The following is a 17,464-nucleotide window of genomic DNA, read 5'->3' on the forward strand; positions in this document are numbered from 1 at the left end:
CTGTCAGTCTCCGTGGGGTGCAGGGGACCACAGGGCTTTAGGCAAGTTCAGCTGGTGGAAGGTGGGGCCGTTGGGAGAGGTCATAAGCCTGGCTTGTATCAGTCAGGTCGCCTGAGGCCTAAAGTCCCTTCTTGGGAACATATCCCATGATTCAAAAATGATTTTACTTTGGGGCTCTCTCTTTGTTTAACAAAACCCTTTGTCCAGTTTTGACAACGAGAGGGAGCTTTAAACCTGTGTGAGGGATAAGAAAGAATCATAAAGGCAACACTGTGACTTTGAAGAAAGAGATGTTCTGAACTCCACCATGAGTTTGAGCTTGGGCTGATCATTTTTCTCTTCTGGGCTCATAATCCTTGTAAGTTAGTAACATTTAAACAAAATAATAAATGAAGAAAGACACAGACCACGGAGCCCCGCCATCACGTCGCATACCTGTAACACAGACATCATTAGGCACACTGCTGGTGATGAAATGGGGCTCCTGCACTTAGCTGACCTAGCTCAGGCCACCCAGCAGGCAGGTAGAGATGGACGTAAGGCCAGACCTTCCCGATTCTCTCTGGAGCTTTGTCCACTGCACTCTGGCTGCCTCCCTGGAACCGGCGGGGTCAGCGAGGCCGCAGCCGTGCGCCAAGCCCTGTCTTCCCTCTCACGGAGAGGTCAGCGTGGGATGCTGTGTCATTTGACACAAAGAGCTCTTTCACCAGCTGCCCCCTCTGAGGACCACCCAGGATCAAGTCTGTTTCTGCCACAGCTGGACAAATTTAGGTCAGATCTGTAGAAGAATTTCCCGGCAGGGTGGTTGGACGATGAAGCCAGCTCCTGAGCAAGGTTGTAATTCTCATCTTTGGAGGATGTGAAAATCACAGCAATTTCCCTCCGTGTCTGAGTAGCAGAGGCATTCCCTCCACAACCCTAGATGTGGACTTGCTGCCCAGGAGACACAAACTTGCGCCAGGAAGGAAAGAAATTGCATGGAGTGGAAAGAGGTGAGTCTGCGGGTATTTATCAAACCCTGATTATATATCCAGCACCGTCTAGATGCCAGGGATGGAGCAACGAATGAGACAGAGTCCTCATCCGAACAGAGATTTGATCCCAGTGAGGGCAGACAAACCCTTAGGTAAGTAAGATGATCTCCTGTACTGGGAGAAGGGGAAGATAACTTGATAGACTGGGACTGCTTCAGCGGGGTGCTCCAGAGCTCTAGGCCCTCCACCTCGGAGGTCAGGTGCACACCCAGGAAAAGAGCATCCTCAGTAGAAGGGACAAGAAATGCAAAGATTTGAAGCCAGACAGACTGAGGATTGTGTATTCCACTTGCCAGCTGACCATAACTCTCAGAGCTTGGATTTTCTTCTTTCTTAAAAAAAAAAAAAAAATAGTGTTATTATTAAGATGTAAGTGGCATACAATGTTATATTAGTTTCAGATTCACAACATAGTGATTCAACGATTCTATACTTTATGAAAGACCCCCATCACCATATGGCATTTTTTTAAAGATTTTATTTATTTATGCATGAGAGACACACAGAGAGGCAGAGACATAGGCAGAGGGAGAAACAGGCTCCTTGCAGGGAGCCCGATGCGGGACTTGATCTCTGGACCTCGGATCATGCTCTGAGCCAAAGGCAGACACTCAACCGCTGAGCCACCCATGCATCCCTGGGGGTTGTCACCATTGTTACAGTATTATTGACTATATTTCCTTACTTTTTATCTCCATGGTTTATTTGTTTTATAACTGGAAGCTAAATCGCCTTCACCTGTTTTACCGATCTTCACAATCCTCTCCTCCCTGGCCTTTGGCAGCCCCTAGTTTGTATTTATGAGTTTGCTTTTATTGTTTGTTTGTTCATTTGTTTTTCTCAGAGCTTTAAATTCGAGATTTACTTATTTATTTCTTTACTTGAGAGAGAGAGAGGGCAAGCGAGCAGGGAGGGGAGAGGGGCAGAGGGAGAAGATCTCAAGCCGGCTCCTTGCTGAGCATGGAGCCTGATGGCAAACTCATCCCTGAGATCACTACTTGAGCTGAAGTCAAGAGTCAGCTGCTTAACCCACTGAGCCAGCCAGGTGCCCTGGCTCAACTTTTATTTCTTTATCGGTAAATGGGGACAAAATCAATATCTGCTTCATTGGCTAGCTGTGAGGACAGAGCTGACGCTCAAATATTCTCTAACTGTAGCATTTGGGCATGTAAAGGTTTGGGTTGCAACTCTGTAAAATCTGGAGTCAGAACACCAAATGGGGAGTCAGACCTTGAATTTGGGGCAGCTGTCGTTGTCAGGGTAGTTTTCTCCAAGTGAATGCTTCTCTTCCATCCTCAAATACCCCTCCTACAAAACATTGCTTTCCTTCTGAGAGTTGCTGAGAGGGATCCATTTATTTACTCAATGATTATCTCTTGAATGCTAACTCTCTGGCAGGCCCTGTTATATGAACTGTGAGGACTCAGCAGAGAAACAAACAGAGCTTCCCTCCCCAACAACTTTCCTGAAGCTTTTGTTCTACTGGAGAGTAAGAGACAAAAATAAGAAAATGCAAACGTGAGGAGATGTTCATGATCATTTTTCCCAGGGAGTGGCCTTGGGAAGCGGTGTGTCCTGGTCAGCACTCATCACGTCTGTTTCCTCCTCTGGGTGATGATGTCCACTCAGAGCTGCTGCCAAATTTCTCCTCCCCAGGACTCAGGGAGAAAACAGATTGCCTTGCAATACGCAAGTTCATGGTCGTATCCTGGCCTGAGCGCAGAGGTCAGCAGGATGGGGGCCATGCTACAGGAACTGGAGAAATGTGGTAGCTTGAACCCTGGAGCAAAGGTGAAGTCCATTTATTAGGATGAGGGTATGTGCATAGAGGGGGCAAGCTGCCAGACGGAATCAGCACCAGTGGATCCAGGCAGTGGATACGGGAGGTCCATCAAAGGCCAGAAAGCGTAAGCTGCCCCAAGCTAGGGTTGAGGACTAGACCACTCTAATTCAGGTGTAGAAGCTCCTGAGGAGGTGGGAGTAGTGCTGTGTAGGGTGGCAGCCATGGGGTGGGGGGTGCACCACCAGGATCTCCCGTCACAAGAAAAGGGCTGGTCTGCTTCAAGTCACCTTTCAAGATCTGCCTCACTTTCCAAGTCAGGGCTGTGCTCTTCCCAAGCAGCCCCAAACAATCTCTGAGCAGGGCTGTGTAGCAGGGTCGGCCCATTCTTCTCCACGCAGAATGCATCTAGAGACCATCCTTGCTCTGGAGCTCCTCATCGGGTAGCCCAAAGTGGTCAGATCTACAGCTGTTCAAGGGTGGCAAGTCTGTATCAGGCTCCTAAGGCTTCAAGGGGCCAACCCAGCATCCCCCCAACTCTTATTCCTTTTGAGCTTTCCCCTATATATTTCTGGTACCTCTAACTCCCTCTCAGAGTGGGCTTTTGCAGCATCCAGCTGACACAGGTAGAGATTGTGCAGGTAATAATCGGACCCCTGCCCTGGGTTTCCCAGGCGAGTTGGAATAGATTCATCTATCACATGCCTGCCAGGAGAGAGTAGGCCTTACTCTGTGAGCCTTCCAAACTTTCTCCTCCAGTGCTGCTCTTGGGGCCATTGGTGCCTCATTAGGCATTGAAGTAAGTGATTTTTTTGTTGGGATCCAAATGATTTCTAATGGCCCTATATCCTGGTATGTGGGAGTCTTCTTGCAAGATGGTTCCATTTTCAGAATTTCCAGAATTAGGGAACCAGAAAGACCATCCCTGCAATTATTCACTTATTTGCTATTAAAAACACTCTGTGTCATTTGCCTTTTCCTCACTTGCCTAGGTGTCGGCGAGCTCCAAATCAGTATTCAATGACCGCGTCAAGCATTTCCCCCTCTGGGCAGCCTGCCCCATCCATTTGGCAACCGTAGTTAGGGCCTTCTTTCTATTTCCAGTGTGCTCATGCATATATCTGCCCCCTCTAGGACTTCCTGGAGGGCAGGAAACTTGAACTCCTAGGATAGTGTCTGACATAGAGCAAGTGTGGTTTTAATAAACGTGTCTATTTTTAATATAAAGAAATCCAGCATTAATTGAGGGCCACTACGTAGTAGGCCTATGCTGCATGTTGAGAAATGAAAGTAAGGCACAGTGTCTGCCCTTTGGGTATTCGCAATACAGATGTTGAGAAGGAGGAGGGTCAAGCAATGAAATTTAGAAAAACACAACTGAAATATATAATCAGGAGCACCTGGGTGGCTCACTTGGTTAAGCGTTTGCCTTCAGCTCAGGTCATGATCCTGGGTCCTGGGAAAGAGCCCTGAGTGGGGTTCCATGCTCAGCGGGGAGTCTGCTTCTCTTCCCTCTGCCCTATCCTTGCTCATGCTTTCCCTTTCTCTGTGCTCTCTCTCAAATAAATAAATAAAATCTTTAAAAATGTTTAAGAAAATGTATAATCAATTATCATATAATAAAATCAATAATAGTAATAATCAGTAATTAAATCCTAAGTGCTGGTCTCTCCTTAACAAATAGGCCTACTATTGTAATCTAACATCTGCTTGTCTGAGTCACAAGCCCAAATTCTATTTGGGAACAGCTCCTTCTCATCATGGCCCGCACTCCACCCTGGGCCATCTCAAATATTCTCTCTCCCTATGAGTATATATAAATTTATATATATTCCAAATATGTAAATACACAGACACATATAGATGTATACACACAGGTACACACACGTGTGTATTTCCCAGTGTCTGTACTCCTACGAAAGACTAGGACAATTACAAAAATATATTGAAAAGCAAGAGGAACCTAAAAAAGAAGGAAAAGAAGCTTTAGCCATAAGCCCCGGTGTTTACAGTCCTAAATGATCAGCACACACTTTTCTGTGCTTCTATGGATGATCACTGCTGTCTAGTGCTTCATTTTCAAGAATGCCTCTCACCTGCCCAGGCAATTAAAAAATCTATAGTTCATGCTGATTATAGGTTTATTCTAGGGGATCCGTGTTTTAACCGCCCCAAACGGGGCATATTCCATCTTTGGATATACATGATATGACTTCTTTTGGGGGCAGTAACGAATGTCTTTATGAGAGCCTGCAGCAGTCATGGCCAGAGGGATTATATACCAGGGAGGACTGTGAAATGAACTGAAGAGTAATCTCGGAAAAACAGTGCTGCTGTAGAAGGCGGTGTAGTTGGCTGTCCTCAAATAAAGGGCCGAGCTCAGGCAGTATTTGGATGGAGAACTTTCAACCCTAACCTTGTGTGTTCCCCACTCTGGTGTTGGTGCATTGTCCTGATGGTGCTGCATGACTGCTCAGCACAGAAAGGGTCCAGGTTGCCTCCGTGTGGGCCACCTGCTTTATTTTTCCTGCACACCACCTGTGACCTTGACAGGGCCCTCCCCACCAAGGGAGGCCATGGCATTATTCCTACGTTGCTGGTCAACAACTGGAGACAGAGAGGTACGCTGGCAATGATCACAGGGGTGGTAAGGGGAGAAGCTCCTTCCTAGGCACTGTTTGGGTGTTTTTTTTTTTTTTTTCCAATGATGCAGCATTAGGATTCATATGCTAGACTATTTTGAATAAAGTGTAAGACTCAATTTAAATGCATATAAGGATGATGATAATTTAATAGGTACTATGATTGTACAGCTACTTGGTCATTACCAAGATAACTTGATCCTGTTCTGAGAATGAAAATCTTTTTCGACATGCTTTAACCGTAATTGCCTCTTTACGGGAAAGTTTTCTGTGCACTTATACATATCATCCGCTCTGCCTGACATGACCTTTCTCCTGGTACCCCTGCCTTCTGGTAAATTCATCGTTATCTTTCCTAAAAACTTCCAGGTATAGGTAATCACTCTAGCTCTGTTCCCAAAGAGCCCGCACTGATCATCACTTTGAATTGTGTGTCTTCATCATCACATACTTCAAATCCTTATAACTCAGTGACCAGTCTGCTTTGAGGTCCAGGACGGGGGCTAGTTCGCCTCTGTTTCCACATTGTCTCCTCAGGGCCTGTGCACAGAAGGCACTCGGTATGTGCTTGAAGCTGAAAGAGGGGGCAGAGGGAAAGAGGGCGTACGGTGTGTTCACCTCCTTTGTCCGCGTGGAGAGTTTAGACCAAAGACAATACCACCAGGTCCCTGAAGCGAAAGGTGGCCAGGTATGGGAACAGAGGGGTGACCAGCATATTTCAGGGTCTGCAGGAAAGCTGAGAGCCCACAGGGCAAGTGCATCCTCGGGCCAAAGAATCGCTGCTTTGTTCACAGCTGTTGACCAAATTCCAGGATGACAATCCTACAGATTGTCTATTCCAGTGGGTTTGTTACCAACCTGCTGGTGGTAGAGAAGCAAGCGAAAGCAGGTGGCCTCTATTCCTGGGGGGGCTGTTACAAATGTTGAGCACCAGCTGAGTTCTTCAAATGCATTCTCTGCAACAAAACACCATCCTTGAGCACTGTGAAGTGAAAGTGGGGAAAGGCTCTGTCTCGGAGTCCCCTCCCTGCCGGCCACCGCTGCTGGGCCCTTTACTGTCATGTGTGTGTGATCCACAGCCACCCCTGAGATGGGGATTACCAGCGGCCTGGTTTCTTCTTTCGGAAAGGGACATTCATAGAGCTTAAGTGAATCATTGCAGCTACCCAGCGAAGTCAGAATTCACACCCGGATCTTCCAAATTCCCCTGTTCTTTCCAGTTTCCCATTCGATTTCTTTGCTGGAAATGTTTTATTTCCTTTCTTAATTTGGAGGAAATGTAGTCACTAAATATTCAATGATAAAGCATTTTCTCCCAGTTCAAAATGTGTTTTTCATAATCTACTATGAGAAAACATCAAAGACATGAAGACATATGAAGACATCAAGGCACTTGGTGTTACAGTCACTTGATATGGGCTCTCCCTTTAATGTACTTACGGTAGAGGTCGGGCTTGAACAAAAGAGAGAAGATGGGAGACAATGAGTAGAGATCCTGGGGCCTGGGTCTAAGCCCCAGGAATGGGTTCAGAAGAGGTCAGTTGACAGGAATTGGAGGCCAAGGATAGGCTTCCAGAAGATCAGGACAGGCAGGAGGATGCCACATCAGGTGCCTGGCTCCATCTTCATTTTCTTGACAGTCATCAAACATTTAGCTGTTGTCATTTATTTCATTTTCCTGTAACACATCTTTATTATTTTTTGTTGTTGTTGTTTTAAAAGGAAAATACAATGTCAAGAGTGTGCTCAGAGCTTTAGGGGAAAAAAATGATTTCAAATTGTTTTGGGTTTTGCTTGGTGGCCCTCAAAGGTGGCATGACTGGTGCAGATTGTGGTGGGTTGGGTTTAGTAAGCTCGGTGGTTCTCTTTGACTCCACTGTTAGCCACCATCAGGACAGGGGGGCAGATGCCCCAAGGGCTCCACCCACTTTGGAATGTCATCTCATCCATGCCAGTAGAGATTAACTTCATTTTACAGGTGAACACAGAGCTCCAGAGAACTGACTGGCCCGAGGTCCCTCAGTGATCTTTGATTTTTATTTATTTATTTATGAGAGACACACAGAGAGAGGCAGAGATATAGGCAGATGGAGAAGCAGGCTCCCTGTGGGGAGCCCGATGTGGATGGGACTCAATCCCAGGAACCTGGGATCATGACCTGAGCCAAAAGCAGACACTCAACCACTGAGCCACCCAAGTACCCCCCCCACACACACACACACTTAGTGATCTTCGGTTCCAACCTCAACAGTTTCTGTTAAGGAAACTGAGGCCCAAAGAGAGGCAGATGCAGAGTCCAACTCTTGCTCAAGACCGTGCTACGTGCTTGGTCACCTAAAGTGTCAGTTAGACATTGTTGGCATCTGGAATGCTGGAATAAGAACTCCCCGTGCCAGTTCCTGAATCTTTGGGCTCAGAAAAGTATAATGTATGTGTATTAGCTTTCATTCCAAATTATTTTCATATTCACTACTAATCAACTCATATACATATGTATATGTGAGCGGATTAATTTATATATATATGAAACACTGAAAAATTTCATAGTTGTAATGTTGCAATATGCTATGTGCTGTTTGTTCAGACATTCTGGGGGCAGAACGATGCTTCCTGAAAGTGGTAATTTTCTAAAAAATTTGATATGCTCACATTCCTTCCTTAGGGTAAATACAACTGGATCAACTCATATTGAAAAAATGAGTACAGGCAGCCCGGGTGGCTCAGCAGTTTAGCGCCGCCTTCAGCCCAGGGTGGGAGCCTGGAGACCGGGGATCGAGTCCCACATCGGGCTCCCTTCATAGAGCCTGCTTCTCCCTCTGCCTGTGTCTCTGCCTCTCTCTCTCTCTCTCTCTCTCTGTGTGTGTGTGTGTGTGTTTCTCATGAATAAATTAATAAAATCTTAAAAAAAAAAAAGAAAATCTGAGTACCTATACAATAGAAATTGTCATGGATTGAGGTCAGAAGATCCTAGAATATATAGATTCTAGCAGAACCACTGCCAAAAAACCCCAAATCAAAAAAAAAATCAACACATTATTCCTGGAGCTCTGTGTTATCTCACAGGTAATGAATTCTTACAGTGTGTAAGCCCTTGGGTTAGGCCCTGAGCACTGATTTGGGAAGAAATATCAGCAACGAATACTGCTCATTGCATGAGACAGGAGATCTGATAATATGATTGAGATAATACGATATAGTACTAAGTAAGCTGTGCTGCAAAATATCATCCTTTTCCAAGTTAATTTTCAGATTTAACACATTTTATATCATACTCTAGTGTTTTTAAGAGGCAATATTTCTAAATTTTTTATTGAGAACCAACAAATAGGAGTAGGCAAGAAATTGAAAAACAAAAGCAAGATATAGGACCTGAATTGATCATATGTAATAATTTCTTACACAGCCACAAAATTAAAAGAGCATCTATTGCCAAAATTGGCAATACAAAGTGGGCACAGAAAACACAGAAAAAAGACTTCAGATAAGAATCCAATACGTAATCAAGGATATAAAATAAACAAGAGGGAGGGGAAGTTTTTCATCAAAATATGCTTATAGGGCAACCCGGGTGGCTCAGTGGTTTAGCGCCGCCTTCAGCCCAGGGTGTGATCCTGGAGACTCGGGATCGAGTCCCATGTTGGGCTCCCTGCATGGAGCCTGCTTCTCCCTCTGCCTGTGTCTCTGCCTCTCTCTCTCTCTTTGTGTTTGTGTCTCTCATGAATAGGTGGATAAAATCTTAAAAAAAAAAACACAACAGATTATTAAAAAAATAAAATATGCTTATAAATTTGGTGAAGAATGTTTTTAAAATCACAATTAATTCTTATCTCAGGCAGGTCATATACTAAAATATACTCTGTTGGATTTAAGAATTAATTCACAGCACACTTATAACTTAATTGAATATTTAATTGTTACTGGACTGGGAAGAGTTTCCATAGCAATGGGGGAAAAAAATCACAAAGAAAACAGATCTGAATATATACAAATTAAAATATTTTGCATATCCTAAAACTTTAAAATTCAAATTGAAAAAGGCAATGGGAAAAGATATCAAAACCACAAGGATCAAATGAAAGATTATCAGGAGGGATTTCACAGAAAATTCGAAGAATCTGTAAACTAGTTAAAAAGATGTTAAGCTACATTAAAAATCAATACATTGACAGTTATTAAATAATATTTAATGTTTGGAAATATATTTGAAATACAAACTTGAAAATATGCATACGGCAAAGATAAATATTCAGATGGTGACATTGTACGTGGTTTTAATATCTTCTTTTTATTTTACTTTCTTTTGTTAGAGCCCGAGGTGGGGCTCAAACTCATGACCCTGAGATCAAGAGTCAGACATAGTCGGGCTCCCAGTGCATGGAGCCTGCTTCTCCCTCTGCCTGTGTCTCTATCTCTCTCTCTCTGTGACTATCATTCATAAATAAATAAATAAATAAATAAATAAATAAATAAATAAAACATTGTTAAAGAGTCAGACGTTTAACCAACTGAGCCACCCAGGCACCCTTCTATTTTCGAATTTAAAAAAAAAAAACAAACACACATTAACTGATGGGTAAGAAAGAGAATACCTTTATTAAAAATGATAAACCAGATAAACCAAAAAGAAAATGAGGCACAGATGAAGTACTGGAGAAAACGAAAACTTCTAGGAAAAGTATTATTTCGATTCTCTCTCATCTCAGATTCCCCTTCCCCTGAATTCCCCCACTATCAAAATATGTCCCTCAGAGTGGCTGTGTCTCCCACCTCAACCCATCTTTCCCTTCATATGATACTTTTATTTAGGTTGAAAAACGATAACATTCAAAAGACCTCCTCCCCATAGTCACAAAATCCCAAACCTCTGTTCCTTGTCATATCATGCCGTGCTCTTCAGAAGCCTGGGTCCTGACAAGGGGGCCAAACCTCACCACCCCGATGCTGGGCAGGGAGCTTTGCGTGGCACCACACCCAGTACTCAGGAAGCGCCAGCCTGCAGGAGCGGGCCACCTGAGCTCCACTTACAAACCAAGAAGGAGCAGCTCGGAAGGTGCCAGGACTCACCGAGGTCTTCATGTAGCCGGGGAGTGGCAAAATCTTGGATGTAGCTGGTGGGAACCCCTCATGTAAGCAGGCAGGAAGGGTGGGCAGGAAATGTTCTCTGCCCCTCAGCTCACCTGTACCTGCTCCACCACGGTGTGCTCCCTCAAAGGGACAAAACGTGCACTTGTCGAGTGCCAAAGGAAGTCAGGCATTGTGCTGGGAACTTTCTACACTTAGGGCAACCTGGCAGGTTGGCAGGATAAAAGCTATTCTCAGCAGATGGATAGAAGTCCCAAGACTTGAGACACCGGCAGGCTGGTGATGTGCCCAAGGTCATGCCACCGAGAGAAGTTCCTGGTAAATCCCCAGGCTCAGAGGAATGGGGGTCTGATGACACAGAGCACCTCATTGTTAGCTCCCCTATGCAGGGATGGCAAATCCTGGACCATCCCAACCCCCCACTGCGAGCAGCCTTGGGCCTGCTTAATTTTGATTGTTTTTGTCTCCCTGTGGTGGAAGTTTCTGTGCGTTCCCACAGCCTGTTCTGTTGTGTGCTTCAGCCTTGCTACTCTCCAACTTCACCTTGCAGAAGCCCCAGAGAAGCCGGAACCATCATCCCCCCCACCCCACCCCAAAGGGAGTCAAATAACTTTGGGAGTTACCTGGGAGTGAGATGAAGCAGGGTCTCCACTTCTTGTATATGTATTTGCAAATAAATGGCCCTAAGCAGCTTCCCCAGCTAGACCTTTAAAAAAAAAAAAAATTATACATCACAATCAACACAGACAGGAAGTACCTCTCCAACTATCTCCCCATGACTCCTCTCACTTCTGACTACACCCTCCCTCACACATACATACACATGAAGACTTCACAGACAACACCAAACACAGACACCATTAGTAACTTCCTTCTTCACAGCCCCCCCCCCCACTGTTGCTAGGGGCAACTGCTGCCAACAGGTACCAGAGGTTTGAGGCCACAGGGCCAGGCTGCCTGCATGTGACAATGACAGCTCCAATAACTGTGTGTGGGTGGGAGAGGAGCCCTCACCGGATGTGTTCCATAATTAGTACTCAGAATAGCCTCTTTGTGGATCTCGGATCAAAAGAGCATGGGTGTGTCCAGATAGAAAGATAAGAGCTGAATTCATGGTGAAGTGGAAGTTCCGATTCCCACAACCCCCTTAAGTGGTCTGTGCATGAGCGGGGTGAGAAAGTACTAAGCATAAGCACCCCATCTGGAGAACCTACCATGTGCTTGGGCTGGCACCCTATATAGCAGTCCTATTCTCATTCCAGGGGCTGGACAGGCCACCTACCTAATCAACGCATGGCAGGGTTGGCACCCAAGGCCTTTCTTCCTTTCCTTACTGACTCAAAGCTTATTCTCATGACCCAGGACTGCCCTGCGGTCTTCAGAGTTCAGCTCCAGGGCAGGGCTGCACCTGGAGGAGGGGGTGCTAGGGCGGAAGTCAGGGGCAGCGCATCACACCCGTGTCTGCAGGGGTTCTGATGTGGCTTTGCTACCGGTGAGCTCTGTGACTCGGGCTTGCTCTGGACCCTTGGGCCCAAGCAGAGGGGCTTGTGGTCATCGGTCTGTCTTTATGGATCTTTAGGATGCTGCCTCCAGCCGCCTTTGCCCCACTGGGTGCTGGGTCATCCGACTTAGCTGCACCTCGTCCTGCACACGTGTCCAAGATAGCGAGTCCCCCCTTCTGTGATGTTCCAGCTTCTCATCCGTGTAACCATGAGGCAGCACTGCAGCACCCTGTCTTCTTATGACCTGTTCATCATTTAAAACAGACAAAGAAAAACCAGGGAGGCTACTATGTCCCGAAGGTTCATCCAGCTTCAAATACAACGAGGGTAAAAGGAGGTCACATGCATAAATCAGATAGCAGCAATGTAAGAATTCTGCACATGTTGTGTGTTCTACTTCTCTGGGTCCCTTCAAAGCCTTGTGCTGCCCTGGGCAGCCACGATGTAATATGTTTATAATGTCCTGTTAAATCAGCAAATGAGTTGGTGATGTCCACAGGGAACAAAGCCCCTTGGCCGTCTCGGCTCCCCCCAAGCGTAGATGGACACGCTGAAGCCCCACTCGACGACAGAAACTAGGTCAGTTTTTGTTTCTGTTGTTCACAAATGAATTCAATTGTACTCTCAATTGATCATTCTGATTGGTCTTGGTGCACAGGGAACTGTGTCCGTTCCACACAAAACCTGGGTATTTTGTCCGTCTCGGAATTAGCCGCCGTCTGATAAGTGGCCACGTGTACCCAGCAAGGGCACGACCTCAGCAAGACAGAGAAAATAGGGAGCCTGCATGTAACAGCTCCGTTTCATCATCTGTAAAAAAGGACGGACCAACTGGAAAAACAAAAAAATGATGCGATGATAATAAAAAATAAAAAATAAGCGTCATTTTGGTGAGCTGCTACCAAATGGCAGCTGGGCCTTCCAAAGAATATCGCATTTTTTTTTCTTCTTTCTCTTCTCTTTCTTTCTTCTCCTTTCCCTTCTGTGAAGGTTAACTTGATGTGGTCAACTTGGCTGGACCGCAGAGCCCAGAGATTTGGTCAAATGTTGCTCTGGATGTTTCTGTGAAGGTGTTTTTGTGGATGAGATTAACACTTAGATGGTTGAACTTGGATTGATGTAGATCGTCGTCCGTCAGGTCGACTGGCCATGGCCCATCGGTGGAAGGCATGAATGGAGGAAAAGAGTGGCCTCCCTTGAACAAGAAAGAATTCTGTCAGCAGATTGTCTTTGAAGCTCAACTGCAACTCTCGCCTGCGTGTCCTGCAGGCCTTCTCCCTCACAGTTTCAACTTGCCAAGAGTCCATAATCACAGGATCCAGTTCCTTAAAAACAGATCTCTCTCTCCTGCTGGTCTGTTTCCCTGGGGATCCCTGACTACTACACCCTCCTTTCTTCTTGATTTGCCTCCTTCCCTCCCCCTGTCCTTCTTTCCTTTTAGATGAGGAGATTGGCTCAAGGAGATAAAGAAAATTTCCCAAGATCTACTGGCTTGTGACAGTCCAAATGGGACTGAATTTCAGGTCTGTCTCTCCCCCCAGAGCCCCTGCAGCTTCCCCGACCCCGCTCTGTGAGTTGTGAGGTGCTGTGCAAACAAGCAGGCCAATCTTTTGGCAAGCCTTGGACCACAGGGCCAATCTGGCTTTTGTTTCTCTCCCTGTCAATACTACACCTGTGAGAGCTTCACTGAATCAGACTCTCCAGATCATCTGTGGCTGCACAGAGCCCAGCATGAGGTACTTATTGTCTCTCCTCTGTTTTAGTTTGCAAACAAAGCCAACATTTTATTAGTAGCAATGTATCATTTCATGGAAAAAGAAAAAAAAAATTGTGTCCTCTCCATGGGTCTGGTCCATGCACAGTGTAGTCAAAGCACTGTCTTAAGCTCTCATGGCTCTTTCCTTTGCATCCCCATCTCACCTCCTGAGCTCATACTCTCATCACCTCTTCAGAGGCAGTCTCCTTCTCTGCTCCTGCCAGCACTGTGCTGCCTACGAACCATTTTCCATAACACAGACAGGATTTGGCTAAACTATTCCTTTCTTTCACTTCCAAGAGAAGACTTACCACTTTTATAATCGTTCCTGATCTAAGCTTCTTTGTACTACAAAATCCCTCATTATCTATTTTCTGCTTGAATATCAAGTCGCATTACTCACAAGCCCTCCATCTTACCTTTGGGTCTAGTCATCATAAATAGCAGGCATTTCCCCCAGTGGTAGATGGTATTAGTTTCCAAAATACTCAATGCCTTTCCTTATTGGTCTCTTCCACATGCAGCATTAAACAAACCTAAACCTGGATGTCAGTCTTGGCCATGTGACTTGCTTTAAAAGGTAGCAGGAAGTGACAAGTGGCACTTCTGACCCATCATGCCATTCTACCGCATGTCCTGTGGCCAGAGATCCACATGTTCCAGGCAGCGGATACAGCTTCAGCCTGGATTCTGGAATAGAGATGGTGTGGAGCCAACCCTAAATCAGTCTATGATTGTCATGGGAAATGAGTAAGAAACTCAGATGTATTGTAAGTTGCTAAGATTTTAGGGTTGTCTATTATCGTCACATATCATAGTCTATGCTGACTCGACTTTCTCTTATTCTGAATCAGGTAGCACTTCTCCTAGGGCTCACTGTGCCGTGCACTCTCTTTTTCTTATAGCATGTATCACATTAAATAACATTTACTTTTTACATAGTTGGCTTCCCTATTAGCTGGAAAAAACCTCAAGGGCAAGAGATTGTGTTTGTTCACCCCTATATCTCCAGTGCCCAGAATAGCCTGGCATTGGGAACATGCTGTCTGAATGCACTGAATCAAGCTCTTGACCCACAAATCGTGCTTGAATATGAATTCATTGAATTAATAAGGATTGAAAAAATTATGATCAAAACCTAGGATCAGAGAGAGCTGTTGAGTATGTAACTAGGATGAGAAAGGTATGCATTACAGAAGTGGGCAGAGCTTGCCTCTCCCAATAAATAGAAATTATGGTGTATAGTAGTAAGGAGAGAATCCTGACCACTGAAGTCCTGGACCCTGTGGATTCACATCTCCTTTGCATTTGTCAAGCAGAAAGACAACATTCACAATTTTCTGGCTTTTAAAGGAGGAAGAGATTTGATTATAGACAAAATATTTAATGAAAAGATATCAACTCTTGTGAAGTCAGTGATTCATAAGAGCCTTGCTGACACTCATCCTTCTGCTGAGTTATGATGTTACTCACTGATATGTGCTGTTAATTCCATTTCCTTTTGCACAACTTCTCGTACTTTGTTCTATTGTTATCCTGATACCAACAATTTATATTGCCCATGCATTGGTAGAAGCTAAGACACACCAGATATACACAGAACATACAGGAGAAGACAAATTTCTTGAAAAATCAAATCCAAGAAAAAAAAATAAGAATAGATAACTGATTCATTAATTCATTACCTCATTCAAAAATCAATATTGTTGGCTTCTGGGTGTTGCTCAGCTGCTAGCAACTTTGCCTGAGGACCCTTCCTAGTCTAAGAATTGGTCATTAAGAGGATATCCTAAATCTTTTTTTTTAATTGTTATTATTATTATTATTTTTTAGTTTTGTCATTTATTTTCCCATAACATAAGACAGAGATGGGTGTACTTTTGAAATTAGCAAGCCCAAACACCTCATTTGACTGGGATTAGGTATGAAAAAAAAGACTCCTTCAAGGTCAAACAGTGAATTTGTCATCAAAACCAGGACTAGAACCAGAGTAACTTGAGTTTTAAGTTTTATTTCATTCCTTTTTATCCTTTATGTAAAAATACTCTTTTGAAGGACTTATTGAAGAGAGTCTCAAAGATAGTCAAGGAGCTTCTATCATGTTTTTCAGTAATTATGGAAATTATTTCATATTATATATGAAAATAAATCCATATAAATCCAGATTTATCTGGATTATAACTCATGTCCATATATTATCAAGAGGTACAGCTCTGGAGTGGTGGGAATCAGATAGACTTGGGCTCACAATTTGTCTCACTCCTGGACACTACAAATTCTCAGACAAGCAGCTTAACACATTGGAGCCTCAGTTTCCATTTCTGTTCAATAGGTGAAAGCTACGTATCCATTGTGAGGATTATATGAGAAAGTGCCTCATGGTACTGACAAGAGGCACAGTGCTCCAAGCCATTATCATTTCAGATATGTATTTATGCACAGGGGGTTCAGACGAATTAACATCTCTCTGTTCAACTAGGCCAAGTATAAGCTTAGAATTTCCTGAATACATAATTTCATTGTTAGACATAGTGTTAATATGTGGGATTTAAAAATACATATATTTTTTCCTTTCCTCATTAGTTACAGCATGTGATTTCTCAGTAAAAACATTTCCTTTGTGACTTTCATGAAATCACTGTGATTTCCTAATAAGGAAATATACTCGAAGTCTACCCAAGGCTTCTATTCCCTACCGCTTAGGGGTTGCAGATTATGGGAGTAATCACTGGGGCTGTCATGCTAATTGCCCACTCCAGCTTCCAACCTAAACTGATGGGCAGAACAAAGCATCCAAGAAGACAAACAAAATAAAAAAAAAAAGTTTTGTGAGGTTTTATTTTAGGCTTATATTTATTTATAAAGGCTTTAATTCCAATAGATACTGTGACAAATTCCAATGTAGACCAGAAAAAAAAAAAATGTGGTTGTTCAGCCAAAGATCAATCCTGGTTGACTCATTGATGCAACCACTTGGCACACAGTACTGGGCCCTGGGCTATGAGAATGAATTGGCATGCTGCTGAGCTCAAGGTGCTCCCAGGTCAGGGAAGGTGGGAGATGCATCATCAAGGTAGATACAAAGGTATGTCATGGGTTCTCTGGTGCAATTCTGCACAGGGAGTAGAATGTAATTCTTGGGGGGATGAGGGTATGGATGATAGGTTCAGGAAAGGATTGTAGGCCAAATAGATATTTGCCAGGAGACCTGGCCAGAAGAAGGAGCTAGATGTTTGCTCTAAAAAAAGACTAGTGGTAGCACAGACATGAGGCTACTGAAGAATTTTGGGAATGTGAAACAGATCCTAATGTCTAAAGTGCTGTAGGATAATGGTGTGAGGTACTGGAGATGAGAATTGGCAAGTCAAAAAGCGGGAGAAATAGGTTCAAGCCTTCTGAGTAAGTGAAGATAGGGACCCAAAGCAAGAGAAGAGAGAGGGGCTGGATATAAGACACATTTAGGCAGCCACATCGTGGGATGTATTCAAGCGGTAGAGGGAAGAGTCCAGGGCAACTCAGACTTTGAACTGGCATCTACTGGCAACATGGTGGCATGCAGCTGAGGAAGGAAACCTAAGAGAAAGAGACTCTTTGATTTCTTTCGATTCCAAGAGATAAAATCACTTTCTCCTATATTTGTAAATGTGAACAAATGTAAAGACACTTCT

At 44.3% G+C, this 17,464-nt stretch overlaps 1 long non-coding RNA gene across 4 annotated transcripts in view; it reads left to right on the forward strand.

Moving 5' to 3' along the window:
- Positions 1–522: 522 nt before the first annotated feature.
- Positions 523–17,464, forward strand: part of LOC112927765 (uncharacterized) — an 84,382-nt gene continuing 67,440 nt past the window's right edge. The window contains exon 1 of one of the 4 annotated variants that reach the window (XR_012003231.1): positions 523–992. This is a non-coding gene — a long non-coding RNA (uncharacterized lncRNA). Of the gene's footprint in view, positions 1,127–17,464 lie in introns of all 4 variants that reach the window. The other 3 variants (XR_012003230.1, XR_012003232.1, XR_012003229.1) reach the window with 3 other exon arrangements.

The sequence above is a fragment of the Vulpes vulpes genome, chromosome 8 (assembly GCF_048418805.1).
Source record: "Vulpes vulpes isolate BD-2025 chromosome 8, VulVul3, whole genome shotgun sequence".
Classification (NCBI taxonomy): domain Eukaryota; kingdom Metazoa; phylum Chordata; class Mammalia; order Carnivora; family Canidae; genus Vulpes; species Vulpes vulpes.